Genomic DNA, 15414 nt, shown 5'->3' on the forward strand with positions numbered 1-15414 from the left:
ATCTAGGATACTACTGTGATTGGTAAAGAGACTGTCAAGATGATTACAGAGCTATAATAGTTGCCTTGGGTTTGTGTTCTTTGGTTTTGTCCTGTTCTGGTCCTATTTTCTGGATGTGGTACTTGGTACTAGTTTTTGGTCTTGTTAACTAGTTTTTAGTCTAAACTATTTTAGTGGTTCCAAGTCCCTGTAAAACCTGGGTTCTCTTCTTTTGGACTATGTTTGTGGTTTTAGGTCCCTGTAAAACTTGATTTTATTTTTGGTTTCAAGACTTCTTTCCTAGTGGTTTTATTGCTTTATGTTTTCCCTAGTTGTTAAAGGGTTTCAGGGTCCCTTCAAAACTTGCTTTTACCGTAATCTAAAACATAGGGATCTTTGATCCACGTTATTAAACTCATAAAACTATCTGTAAAAAGATCTACAAATATTAAATATCATTTCCATGTTGTCTTGAAATAGTTTACCTGAAATTTTGTATCATTTTTGACTTCAATGTAAATTCTACATTGCTTTGCACTTACTATTTTTGACACTAACACTCACTGTATATGCTTCTGACACTCAGTCTCTACTATGCTCGATACCTTCTATATAACTCGGCTTCAACATACTCAAACTACTTAGTTAAAATTAGAATAAACTTACATTGAAAATACTCAACAATCATATACTTTCTCGACTCCTATAGAGCTTGGTATAAACAAGTCTTTTCTCATGACTCAACCTATATAGAGTAGCTCGGTCACAATTATGGCTGTCTAACTTTTCCTTACAAATGACTAAGTGTTTGATACTAATAGAAAAAAATAGTTAGAGAGACAAACAAGCTCCCCCTTTGACATTAGTGACAAAAATACTTTTTCATGGTTACACACATGAGTACCCCCCTTAAGCCTATGACTTAGTTAAAAAAAAAAAGGAACAATACATACACATGACTCTTAGTAGTTTGATTGTTTTAGTGTCATACCCTATTTTCCTTCTACATTATGACTGCCTTCTAAACTCTTCTTCTGAGCTCTAAACTCTATTACATTCTTCTTGTTCTTTTTTTCTTTACTCCATTGAAAATATGCATGTAATAATTATTATATTTTCCTTTGTTTTTGTCACTTATGGATGTTGTTGGGGTGGAATGGGTGGAATGAAACCATATTTTTAAATAAAAGGTTTATGTATTTGGGTGATCATAGCAAGTGCATGATCCCAAGTGGTTCTTGCTGATTCCAAACTATGATTTTGCAAATGTAAAGTTGAATAATATAATTGGGGTGGGAGGGGGGGTGAATTAGCTATCCAGCTAACTATTATAATACATATCACTCTTATTAATCCTCAACCATATGACCATTGTAATCAAAAACCATAACAAGATACTTATACACAATAACACCAGATATGTTAACTAGGGAAACCCTTAATCAGAGGGAAGAACTTTGTGTGGATGGTACCCACAAAATGATGTACTAATATCAATATTCCTTGTTAGAGGATGGATCTTGTTAGTATTCAATGAAATTCATTTAGTACATATTAGTCCCTATTAGGAGACTTTGAATCCCTATTAAGAGATTTCAACCCTATTAGGAGTTGTAGAAGGTATATGGAACCACTATCCAAACAACTTCAGGGGAAAGGTCATTGAACTCACTGCCCAACTGATCTACATATTATTCCTTACAAAATAATATAAATGAAATGTATTTTTACTTCCTCTTCCTTTGTCCTATCAATCAAACTGCTCTTCCTTCTAATCTCAATACCAAATTACCAACTTTGCATCCAATAATCCCTTGGATCACTCACTTGCATTTACCAAATAATGTACTCTTGTTTGCATAATCCACACATCATCTCTTTTTCCAAACAAGGAAAACGTCCTTCCTTTATACCATATCTTAAAAAAATTACTTGAGTCATCCTTGAGGCTTTCCAAATTAATAATAGGACCACATTATGATAATTAATTAATTTACAATTACACAATATTGTTGGCTCACAGTCTTTACAATTTCTCACACGTGCGACCTCATACCTTGTGCACTTGTTGACATCATTACCATGCTATCTACTATCACTATTTAACTTCACATTTCATGATCCTATCTCAATGAAGAGATACACATCAATCATCAAAAACTACTTCTTAGATGCTTTGTTTGTATACTACTCTTTGTAACTCAAGCATATCTTCTTTATGTCTTCGACTTACTTGCAAACTTAACCTCATCATCAAGACATAGTGTAGAACATTTCCATAACAATGCTTCACTTTATCTGCAATGTGCCATTTGTATGACCTCGTTCTCTATCTTCTTTTCTCCCAATCTTCATAGAAATACTTCTATGTTGTCATCAATGAAAAACACATTCATGAATGCAATATGTCAATCATGCTAACAATCTCTACATGCTCTGGCAATGCTTAGCATGCTAACCCAAAGGAATACCATCAACATTCATGCTAACAATCTCCCCCTTTGGCATTGATGGCAACAAAGATGAAAAACATCTAAGTTTCAAGAATACCAAAACAAAACTCTGCTATAGTTTTTGTTGTTCTCATCTTTTCAAATCCTCTTCATCAATCAAATCTAAAATCCTCTAGAACACTACTCTATCTGCATCTCTTTCTTTAGCATCAACATCCATTGTTTACACTAGGATTCTCAGGAACAACTCTCAACTTCTCCCCATATTCAATGTATCTCCTCATTGAATCATTATAAATAAGAGATCTCAATCTCTCCCCCATTAATACATCTCTCCCCTATACATGGTAATCCATGGTACTTCTCTATGAAATCTCTCCCCAATAGTACTAAGAATTTTTTTTCATGCATAGTCTCCCCCATTGACATCCCTGACAAAGGATTTATTATGTCAATCATCTACTCCAAATATTCAACCAGCTCAAGTGTCCAAAGACACTATTCTAAATCAACTATCAAGATTCCTAGATGTCTCTTCTCATCTCAGATACTCTCAAATATAGGAAGCATCAAAATTCAATTCAGTCAAACAATAGTTCTTTGTACCACTGGACTGATGCAATCTCTACATCAACTATTTAGAAGTAGGTAGGGGCATAACCCCAAGCATACCTCATAGGTACTCAAATTTATCTTTAGGAAAAGGCTTTGTAAAGATAGCTACAATATGATCTTCAATATTGACATACTCCAATATGATTTCTTTCTCTGCAAATTTCTCTCTCAAAACATGATACTTAATAGATATATGCTTAGTCTTAGAATGCAATACAAGATTCTTAGACATAATTATTGTACTTTTGTTATCACAATGTATGATAATAGGTTCTAAAAACACTATCCCAATATCATTCAACATATGCTTCATCCACCTAATCTGATTAAAATTGTTTGTTGCTGCTACATACTTGTCTTCAATTGTTCTGTAAAGTACAATCATTTTTCTTTCTTAGCCAAGATACCAATCTTCCTCCAAGGAAAAATGCTCCACCACTAGTCATTTTTCTTTCATCCATACTATGTACCTAATCCACATCAATATAAGCACACAAAGTGAAATCACATGATCTATCATACCATAATCCATAATTAAGTGTACCCTTTAAATATCTAAATATCCTCTTTACTATTGCATAATGAGATTCTTGAGGACCAGCTTGAAATCTTACTACTATCCCAACTACATTTTCTATATCTAGTCTTGTGTGAGTTAGATATTGCAAACCTCCAATCATTTATCTATACTTCTTCTGCTCAACTATAGGTGTCTCATCCTTGCTAGATAACTTATGACTAGTTACCATAGGTGTATCAATATGCTTACAACTTTCCAAGCCAAATATTTTTAACAATTATTTCAAATAATTAGCTTGTGACATGAAAATACCATCACTATTTTGCACAATCTTTAAACCCAAGAAAAACTTCACCTCACCAATCACACTCATCTCAAATTCATTCTTCATCTCTTTAGAAAACTTATCACTTGCTTCATCATTACCTCCAAAGATTATGTCATCAAAAAATATTACAATAATCAACAAACCATTTTCAATTTCTTTCAAATACAAATTACTATTTGCCATACCTTTAGTAAATCCAAATTTTGCAAAATACCTATCCAACCTTGCATACCAGGTTCTAGGTGCTTGCTTCAAACCATGGAGTTCTTTCTTCAATTTGCATACCATATCTTTTTCTTTCGTCAAAGGAATTCCTTCAAAATGCTCAATGTAAACCTCTTCTTCAAGTTCTCCATTCAAAAAGGATGACTTGACATCCATTTGATACACTTTAAATTTCCTATTTGCTGCATAAGCCAAGAACATTCTTATTACTTCCATTTTGGCTATAGGGGCATACATTTCTTTATAATCTATCTTCTTGCTATGAATATCCTTTGCATACCAATCTAGCTTTGTTCCTCTCAACTTCACCTTGTTCATTAATCTTGTTTCTAAATACCCATTTAGTTCCTATAACATTCTTGTCTTTAGGTCTAGCAATAAATTCCCACGTCTCATTCTTCACAATATGATCTAGTTTCTTCTTCATTGCTTGAATCCAATGACCATCCTTGCTTGCATCGTTTGCACTCTTAGGTTCAACTTGAGAAAGAAAACATAATTCTTCATTTACTTTATTTCTTGTCATCACTCCTTTTTCTTTTCTCCCAATAATCTTTTCTATAGGGTGATTCTTTGCCAAGTTCTTATTTTGTGTAGGAGTTGATATCTCAACTCTTATCTCTTCTTTGTTCTCCTCTTTTCTCAATAATTCGTACATCATTCTGCAAGTCCTTGTTTTTGATTAAGTAAAATAGGATTTATAGAGATCCTAAAACCCAATTTTTTTACAAAATAATTGAAATAGAAATAAAAAGTAAAGTCTAGCTACTATGCATCTGCTTATAAAAAGCCAAAACCAAAAGACAGGCCTGCAGCTAGGAAACAAAAGCTAGTAATGCTAGATAAGGATGAAACAAAAAATGAAAACTATAACTATTAGTTCTCCCTATCTAGAACCTGTAGAGTTTCTATAGCTTCATTGGCGCTCTGGTTGTCCACGCCCACCTAGTCCTAGTTCAGATCATTCGCTGATCCCTTGGTCTCTTTCGTTTCTCCCTCGGGTTGCCCAAAGTCCATACTGGTCTTATCTTTTTTTTCCCTACCAAATCCATCATCTTTCAGTGATTCACCTAGACTATTGATATTCTCATTTAGGGTGTTCAAAGTTGCAATCACCTGATTAGCCAGGTTCTAATTACAAGTCTCCATCCTTAGAACTCTTTTTTCAACCTTTGAGATTTGATCCTCCTGGTCAGCATGGTATCCTTGGCCACTGCTTCTCATATGGTCGTCCTCTTGGCTCCTTTTCTCCTTGAGCTCTTCTATCTCATGAAATAGCCACTTGATAGATATAAAGTTATCTATCATGCTATTTTTAGCATTATTAAGAAGATTGAGCCCATATTCTCTCACATTGTCAAAAATTGCAACCAGAGTCGGGTCGATAAGTTCATCAAAATGGACTTTCCCTTCTTTATCCTCCATCACTTGGGGGTTCATTGTCTCCCTGAAAATCCCCATCTTTTCCATTTTAGTGTTGAAATTTCTCCATGACCCCCTCCCGTATTTCAAAACCATCTCCCCATTGTCTTCCACATGTAATTCTATTTTTCCCTATGGCAAAGAAATAGAAGGGATAGGGCCCAAAATCGCAAGAGTCTAGTCATTCATTTCTTCCAGCAGTGAAGCCTCCTCGACCTTCCTTTTCTTGGGGTTCCCTAGCATAATTGTCATATCCTCATCAACCTTCTCAATGTCCTTCCCCATCATCTCTTCCTCTGACTCCATTTCCTCTTCTTCAACATTATGCTCCTCCTCCTCCTGTTCTTTAGACTTGGGGGGATTGGGGGTTAAGCCTCGAGGGCTCTTTCTGCTAGGAGCAATGCATTCTGCAAGTCATTGTTAGTCTCAAAGAAAACTTCAATATTCTCTCTAATAGATCTAGGATAGATTCATCTTCCATCTTTTTAGCCTCATGAAAAAAACATATCCAATTTTGTAATCTCATTCTTTTAGCGTGTTTATCTCCTTCAAATGTAGATTCTAAAGCTTTCCAAGTTTAATGAGATGTCTCTAGTGATTTTACTTGACCATATTCATTTTCAAGATGATTTTTCAATAAATTTTTTCTAGCTCATATATTACACATAAACAAATCTCTTTTTGCTTCACTGCATTCCTCAAGCTTGCTTTCTTCCACAATAGCTTTGTTACTCTTGTTCAAAAGCCAATATCCTGGACCTATAGATAGAAAATGAGTCTTCATCATTTCCTTCTGACTATCATAGTTAACTCCATCAAACATAGGACTTTATTTCTAAAGTGACTCGCCATTGATCTCCCAAAGTTGTTAAGCTTTCTTGTCGAGGACCTAATGCTCTGAAACCAATTGTTAGAAAGAAAAGTTCACTAATATAACTAAGAGGGGGGGAGGGGGGGTGAATCAATTATCCAACTATTATAAAAAAAATCAAACTTATTAATCCTTAACTATATAAGCAATATAATCAACAACCGTAACAAGATACTCATACACAATAACACCAAATATGTTAACTAGGGAAACCCTTGATCAGAGGGAAAACCCTAGTGGGAATGGTATCCACAAAGTGATGTACTAATATAAATATTCCTTGTTAGAGGATGGACCCTATTAGGAGTCAATGAAATACATTTAGTACATATCAGTCGCTGATAGGAGACTTTGAATCCTGATTAGGAGATTCTAATCCTGTTAAGAGCTATGCCAACCCTGTTAGGAGTTTTAGAAGGAAGATGGGCCCACTATCCAAATAGCTTCAGGGGCAACATCATTGAACTCACTATCCAATTGATCTCCATATTACTCCTTGTAGAATAATAGAAATGAATTGTACTTGCACTTCCTCATCCTCTGTCCGATCAACAAGATTACTCTTCCATTTGATTGATACCTGATCACTAACTTCACATCCAATAATCCCTTGGATCAATTACTCACATTTTCCAAATACTCTTCTCTTGTTCCCATAATCCAAGTAGCATCTCTTTTTCCAAACATGAAAAACTTCCTTCCTTTATTCCATGTCCTCAAACTTAATTCTTTGAGTCAGCCTTGAGGCTTTCCCAATTAATAATAGGACCACATTAAGATAATTAATTAATTTACAATTACACAAAGTTGTCGGCTCACCGTCTTTACAATTTCTCATACGTGTAACCCCAAACCTTGTGCACTCATTGACATCATCATCGGGCTATCTATTATCATTTTTTAACTTCGTATATCATGATTCTACCTTAGTAAAGAGATACAAATAAATCATTAGAAATTGCTTCTTAGATGCTCTATTTGTATATTGCTATTTATAAATCAAGCATATCTTATGTATGTCTTCGGCTCACTTCCAATGCACTTAACCTCATCATTAGGAAACATTGTAGGAGATGTCCATAACTGCACTTTACTTTATCTGCAATACACCATCCATACAACATTGATCTTTGTTTTCTTCTCTGCCAATCTTCACATAAATACTACTATGTTGTCATCAATGACAAGCACAATCATGAATACAACATGTCAATCATGCTAACAATCTCCACATACTCTGACAATGCTTAAGGGTACTTCCCCAAAGGAATACCATTACCATTCATGCTAACAAACACCTGTTAAAATGTGTTAGTACTAGATCCTTCGGTTTGCACTTGAATGTTGATAACAAATATTTTCTATCCAATTCATTGATCACCTTTGTGATATGATATGTCACTAACTCTCCAATCCACTACTGGGTTGTCTCTACCTTTAACGCTCTAATCCACTATCCACTTCACATTCAAAAATGATAGTAATAATATATTCTCTCTATCTTAGAATTAGGAAATGAATCCTTCCTTTATAATCATCTTAGGATGTCTCTAGATCCACAACTCACTATCCATTATCCACTTTGCATCCAAAATTGATAATAATCCTTGCCTCATACTAAGTACGTCATTAATCGAATTGCTTGGCTTATACTCTATTCTCTTATGTCTGGATCAACTTCTATATTACTTAGACTATACTATTTGATCAACGATGTTGATGTATACTCAACTCTAATTATTTCTCTATCATAACTAAATAAGTACACAACTCCATATATTTGCTTGGCCCAATTTAATTGCTTAGTCATAATGATGAATGACCAACTCTGCCTAGAAAATGACTTAGTTTTTGACATTAATAGACAAATTTTCCTTAGGAATCAACAATATATGGTGGATTATAATGTGACAAACAAGATCTTGTAAGATATAAATAAGAATTGTAAGTAATGGCCATAAGAGCTTTACACAAAACAAAACACCATAAAGAACAAATAAGATGTATCATAGAATCATGCAACAACATAGATGGATAGAAGGAAACATACATCATAGGATATGTAATTCCAAATAACATAATGTGTATGTTATTTGTTTATGTTATGGGTTTATGGTATTAAGGGGAGCACCCTTAATCAATATCTCAATACATATCACATCTCATCCATCTACATCCAATATAAATCCCATCCATAAACCAATATAGATGTATGATTGGGTCCCAACATACCAAAGTGGGAATCCTTTCATTAATCTTAATCTTGGATCAAATACGCATGCCCCCATTAACATTAATGAAACCACTAGCATAACATGTGCAAAAACTCCAACAACAAATAACAACTCTCAAAGTTGGTGCCTTGAAAAAGACATACTCGTTTGAAGATCTATGCCCATGTCCATTTGACAAATCACTGTACATGTCACCCTTTCCTTCAAATTTTGAGATGCCTAAGTTTGATAAAAGTAAGGAGAAAGGGGACCCACAAATCACTTTAGAGAGTTCTTTGCAACTTGGATTGAGGTTTCCCACAATGATGGATACCTAATGTGCCTCTTCACAAGGAGGGTTAGTGGGCCAACCATGGAATGGTTTCCATGTTCACCCCTAGTCATAAGATCATGGAACAAACTAGTTGGAAAGTTTGTCCCAAACTATTCACATAACATAATTAACGATGTGACCATTATGGATCTTTGCACAACCAAATAGAGAAATGGGGAAATTTTTTATGCTTTCTACAATGTTGGAGAAATATTTCTACCAAGGCTTTGTGGCATATCGCCAAAAAGGACAAAATCCAAATATTTATTAAAAAAAGTACACTCGAGGTGATGTATGCCTTACACATGTAACAACTAGATACTTTTTTAGATGTCATTAAGAAAGGGCTAAAAGTAGAGAGGCAACTATTGGACAAAGATCAGATTAAGCTATTTAAAGAGAATAATGGAAATAACTCATATAACCAATTGTATGACAAATCCAAGTATTAGTCCAAAAATAAAAAGTGTTATTATCGATGACATAGTGGATGCTAAATAAAGTAATAGAGCACAACCAGTCATACATATTCAAGACATATCAAACGTTAATGTTTCTAATTTTAATAATAATCCACCTTGCAATGAGAGTCAATTTTCCAACACTACTAATTAACAATAATTTCTTTGAGGAGGCAAACCCATTGATGTACCTACATGCCTCTCACAAAACCTCTTGAGGTGGTTCTTTAGAAGTTATTTTAGTCTTTCATGGTACTGCTACTCAAAGTGTGACATTATGAACTTGGTCCTTCACACCTACATGGTGGAAAGATGAATTCTGTGAATACCAATGGACAATAAGACACAAAACCTCAAATTATTATCAACTTAAGGGCAATGTCTAATAACTCATCAAGCAGTGGGAAATAGAGGCTAAGAATAATTATAGAACATCAAATAAAGATCATATAATTATCATGGACCACTTCAAAAATTATGACAAATGCAAAGCCTCTAGTTTAGAACAATATAACGAAGCTAATTATACTTATGCCACCCATGATGAATTATGACTCCAAGCATACTATTCCCACTAATACATTTAGGGGTAAGTATCTTGAATGCATTGTTGCTAGAATATGTAATTTATTTGTTTATGTTATGGGTTTATGGTATTAAGGGGATCACCCTTTATCAATGTCTCAATACATATCACATCTCATTCATCTACATCCAATATAAATCCCATCTATAAACCAATGTGTAACATATATTCTATAAAAGATATCAATTATGAAGTAAATGATAGAAAAATAATAATGTTATAAATGATTATCAAATGACAAACACTCAAATCCAAGGCATGGAAAGAGTTTTTTAATGAAACTTTTTATCTTGTATGAAACAAAGAAATACACACACACACACACACACACACATATATATAGAGAGAGAGAGAGGAAATTATGATGAAAGGATACCATGTTATTCCTACTTTGTGGTCACAAAAGGAATAACAAAATGAGAATAAATCCTAAAGAGAAAAGAGAAATAAAATCAAATATATGTCAAATATGCACTTATAAGCATAACATTGCACCGAGGATATTAATCCTTATGTAACACAATAAATTCATAATATATAACATCAAACTATAAAATAATACAAGTTCATAAGGGTAATTGGATACATTGAACAAGAAGAGATTTGTGACACGTTATGCCTCCCTAAGTGGTTTTGATTTATACTAAACATGTGATTTTTGGAAAACATAATATTGCACTTGGGATGTTAATTTTTATGTAAAATAATAAATCTATGCAAAAAAACATGTCATCATATAAAAGAAAACAAGTCAAAAACGAGAGTAAATTGGATCTTTCTATACATATAGGAAACAGAAATAAGGTCCTTTCTCCCTAGATGAGGAGATAAGGGAAATGACTATTATATGACTCACAAAGTAGAAAAATGAGCCCACATTGGGTAGCCTAGAAATATCACATAGTGAGGAGAAGCATAATAGGCATGTAGATGTATTAAGTAGAACGACCTTGAAAAAAATACCATTCATCATTGCAATTTATTTGAAACATACCATATATTCTAACAATATGCTAACCCACAAGGGCCCCTTCAATATAGTAATCTACAAGACTAAGCTACGAACTACCACACAAAGTTGTCGTAGACAATGTTCGAATCTTTCTTAAATAGGCAATTTTGTGTTGCCCAGGAAGGTTCTAGATGCTCAAACTTAATACCTAGGACCGATAGACCCTAACAATACATATAGAGTTGGCTAAATAGATCTTTGACAAATTATTTTTAGAAATTTTGGTAGCCCAACTTTGGAAGGCCATAACTCTTGGACTGTTGCTCTGATTGGCTAACCACTTTTTAGAAATGCTAGCTCGTGATCTACAAGATCAGAGTGATACAAGTGCCCTTCCATCAAGTTTTCAAACCTCATCCGGGCACTTTAAGGCCTCCAATTGTGAACCTAAAGATTTTTCTCCTAAATTTTCCACCAAAAATCTACAATAACTTATTTGATACTTAAGTTGGACCGATGAGATTTTTATGGTAGGCTTATAATTCTAAAATGAATGCTTATGTAGAAAATGAGAACATTTCAAGCTCGTTGAAAAACTTATTAAAAATAGAAAGTTCCCAGAAATAGCAACCCCCCTGTCTACTAGTCCTTATTAAAATATAAAAGACTAAAAATAAAATATTTTTGGGTGATGCAAGATTTGCTCTTACACCCAGGATGCTCCTACATCAGATATTGGCTAGCATAAAATACTTAAATTCTAGATTTGTTTATTCAAAAGAATTTGTGTGATTGGATTGAGATATAGTTGTGATCTTTTATCCACTAAGATTGATATTTGATGGTGCCCTTTGATATCCATGAATTTGATTTCTTGGATATTGATTTGGAGGCACACTTTGAGAGATAATTTGTGAAATAGTAGGCTTTTCATTTGAGGGAAATCCTTGAGGGACAATCTTGTGGCTGCTAGAATTTTGATTTGAGGTTGCACATTGTGAGGTAGTATTGATCTGAGCATTTATGTTGATTAGTCCCAAGGGAATGGATGTGTTTTCCTAATTTGACATTGTTTCATGCGATAGTCATTGCCATATATTGAGAGATTGCATTTTTGTTTGTTTCTGGTGTAGTTAAAGGCATATTGGAACTTTTATTTTGATTTGTTAACATAGGGTTGCTAATGGTAGATGATGTTGAAAGAGGAGATTATTAAGTATTAATTCCCACAAAATATTATGGAACTCATGACATGGGTAGCGTTATGCAACGTCTACTTGATGGCATACTTGTGAACACTTGGGATGATGATAACCTTTGTGCAACCTTAGTCAATTGCATTTGGGTGTGTGTTCCATTCTCTACAATGGTGGATGTGTCAAAACTAGGTGGCAGTTCGACCTCATTTAGGGAAAGTAGATGAAAGTACCTATTGAGATATGCTAATAATAATGCATTGATCATGGAAAAGATCATAGGGTCTTTTGATCCATTGTCTATTTCCTCTTGAGTAAATTTGGCATGGATGTTTTCCATCGTATATTGATCATTATAAGGAGGTGGGGTAGCTCTCCTTGTAGGTGGTAGTCATGAATTTATGGGTGTGTTGAAGTCAATTATACTAGTTGGATTGAAGTTTGGATCATGTGTAGAGTCCCTTTGATGTTTTTCCTTTTGGGAATGTGTAGTTGGCATGTCAAAATGCATGGATGACTATAAACTATGTTTTTGGTATTTTTCAAGTTTTTGGAAATGAAGGACAATGCAAGATAAGATGGTTTGACTATAATGAAGATTGAAAGGGATTTTTTTATATAATATTTTTAGAATTTGATTAAAGACAAATGCAAGATGAAATGATTTGACTATAATAACAATTAAAAGAGAAAGTTCTTTTTTTAAAAGAATTTGATTATTGCAAGCTAAATTGATAACTATAATGATGATGAAAAGAAAAAAAATTGAATTTTAAATTTGTTTAAGGAAAAATGCAAACTAAGATTATTACTAAACGACAAAAATTTTCCTAAGAAATTTTCTAAAATTTCTAGAGCTTGAGAAGAACACATTAATAATTAACTTCAAGATAATAGTAGAAAGTGGAGTCTCACCCTTTTCTAGAGATTTGAGCTAGGGTTTGATATTGGTAATGCTGATTTTGACAAGGGAAAACTAAAGAAGAAGGGTCAAATATGTCCTATCAACCACTAAAGAAAGACTCAAATGATACGATGGCAAAAAGATAATCTTATGGATGTTCAAATCAAGGGAAGGCGAGACCTATGTTCTCATTTTTTATTTTATTTTTGGGAATATGCGAGGCGGGAGAGCCTAAAATGGTTAATAATCCAATGATTGGAAACCTGAAGGTAATAGAAAAATCTGACTGACAATGTAAGGTTTGACCTAAGTGTAGAATGATGAAGGATTGATTGACCATGTTGTGCAAAGCCTAAAGGAAAATACAGATTTCTATATGCCAATTACAACGATGGTGATTGGGATGTGTATATGGATCACAATGTTCGTCTACAATTACTATGAATAATTGGAAATGGAAATTGCATTGCAAAAGGACGCAAATACGTTGTTTAGAGTCCAACGCAACAAATGATGTAAGAAATAAAGTTTTCTAGTTTGGTAAAATGTTCAAACAATGCGTTGAATGATCATTTTTCGGCTGGTGAATTTTTTCTATACCTGAGTCCAATGCTCAAGATTATGCGTAGTAGAATCCGGCAAATGCAGGTAAAGGCCAATTAAATGCGCTAATTTGTTTTTTCAAATGTGGTGAAAATTGAGAATGTGATGAATGGACAACTATATCGTTTCGCTTGTAAATGTGTTTTGCAAGTTTTGGCTAGTTTTGTCAAAAAAAATAAATTATTACAAGCACAATAAAGAGACGATAGATAGTATGGCTATTTTTTATCCTCAAAAAGTAAAGAAAGTGTCTAACAATTTGGAGGTCAAATTGAATTTACACGTCTTAACAATTTGCACAAACATTAAAACATATAAATCTAGTCTAGGAATGGTTGATTCTCGTTGAAGCCCTCGTAACAATAAATTGCCACAAACTAAGTGGATAGAGAATCAAGTGGCACTCACTCCCACAACACGACACGCTTGATCTTGCAAAGGTTGAAGACTCTTAATAGAGGAAATTTGTATCACACTAAGAAGGGTGCAAAAGGGGTATATATTGTTAGGAAAGTAATGGTGCAAAAATGCTTGCCAAATGTCAAATTGACAACAAAAGAAGTAATAATAAATTTTGGAGACGTGCAACTAAATGAAATATGAAAATACCAGACACAAGATACACAATGAAATGTCAGATTTAATGTGGGAAACTCTTTTGGAAAAAACCAACCACCCAAAAAACATGTTAATGTACAATGAACTCCAAATTTTTACATAGATCTAGATTGCCTTACAATCAACTTGATTTTCACCACATCATACACCTTACGAATATTGTAGCCATTTTTGTACACTGCAATTCATTACAAAATTCAAAATTTGTTAACCGTCACTTTACATAATGGTCAACCGACTTCCATTCATCCAAAAATCAGGGATCATCATTTACCATCACCATATTGGTACTATACATGACATTGTACTAAAAGTGACATCATACTGAAACTAACACTGAACTGTGGTACTCATTCTGGATTCACTGTACTTGGCTTCAATGTACTACCCTCGCCACACCACTTCAACATACTAGACTCGACATATCTCCTTAGTCGTACACATAATTATGACATGTATGGTGGATTCACCACACTTCACCGTACGATGAGCTCATGTACAGTAGACTCATTGTACATTGAGTTGTCATTTTTCATCATTCAACATATATGAGGTATGCTCATCACTTCCTAAATCAACAAGTATGGTTTTTGGGATACTAAAACAAAATTGTCCATAGTGGAGTAACTTGAAGGGCTTGGTGTTTATTCCTGTGGGAATGACTCACTTAAGAGCATGTCCCAACTCTAGTTAAAGGGGTTGACACAATTCATACAAATGTGGATATTGTGGTACTATCAGAATATATAATACATCACCAAGTGCTCACAACTTTTGTTGATGAACATTTGAGTAGAAGTTGAAGAAAAACACTGCTTATGTTTGTCCCTAAGGGTGAGTACCTCTTTTTCCACCAAGGCAAGCTACTTTCTAAAAAAGAAAAAGGCTAGTACCAATGTCACTTTTCTCTTGCACCCAAGATACCAAAGGCAAGGGGAGATGATATTAAGCTCAATGTTAGGTCCACCCTTCCAAGTGCAAGCGCATAAGGTAACACGCATGGGTTCATTAAACTTAAAAAATAGAAGGTTAGTAACCAAAATCGTAATCTACAAACTTAAAAATTAATAGAAAATTTTAAAAATTAAAACACAAAATGTAAAACAATTATACATTTTGTTTATTAGTCAATTA

This window comes from Cupressus sempervirens, chromosome 10 (genome assembly GCF_028749045.1).
Source record: "Cupressus sempervirens isolate cs-2001-9-10 chromosome 10, ASM2874904v1, whole genome shotgun sequence".
NCBI classification, from domain to species: domain Eukaryota; kingdom Viridiplantae; phylum Streptophyta; class Pinopsida; order Cupressales; family Cupressaceae; genus Cupressus; species Cupressus sempervirens.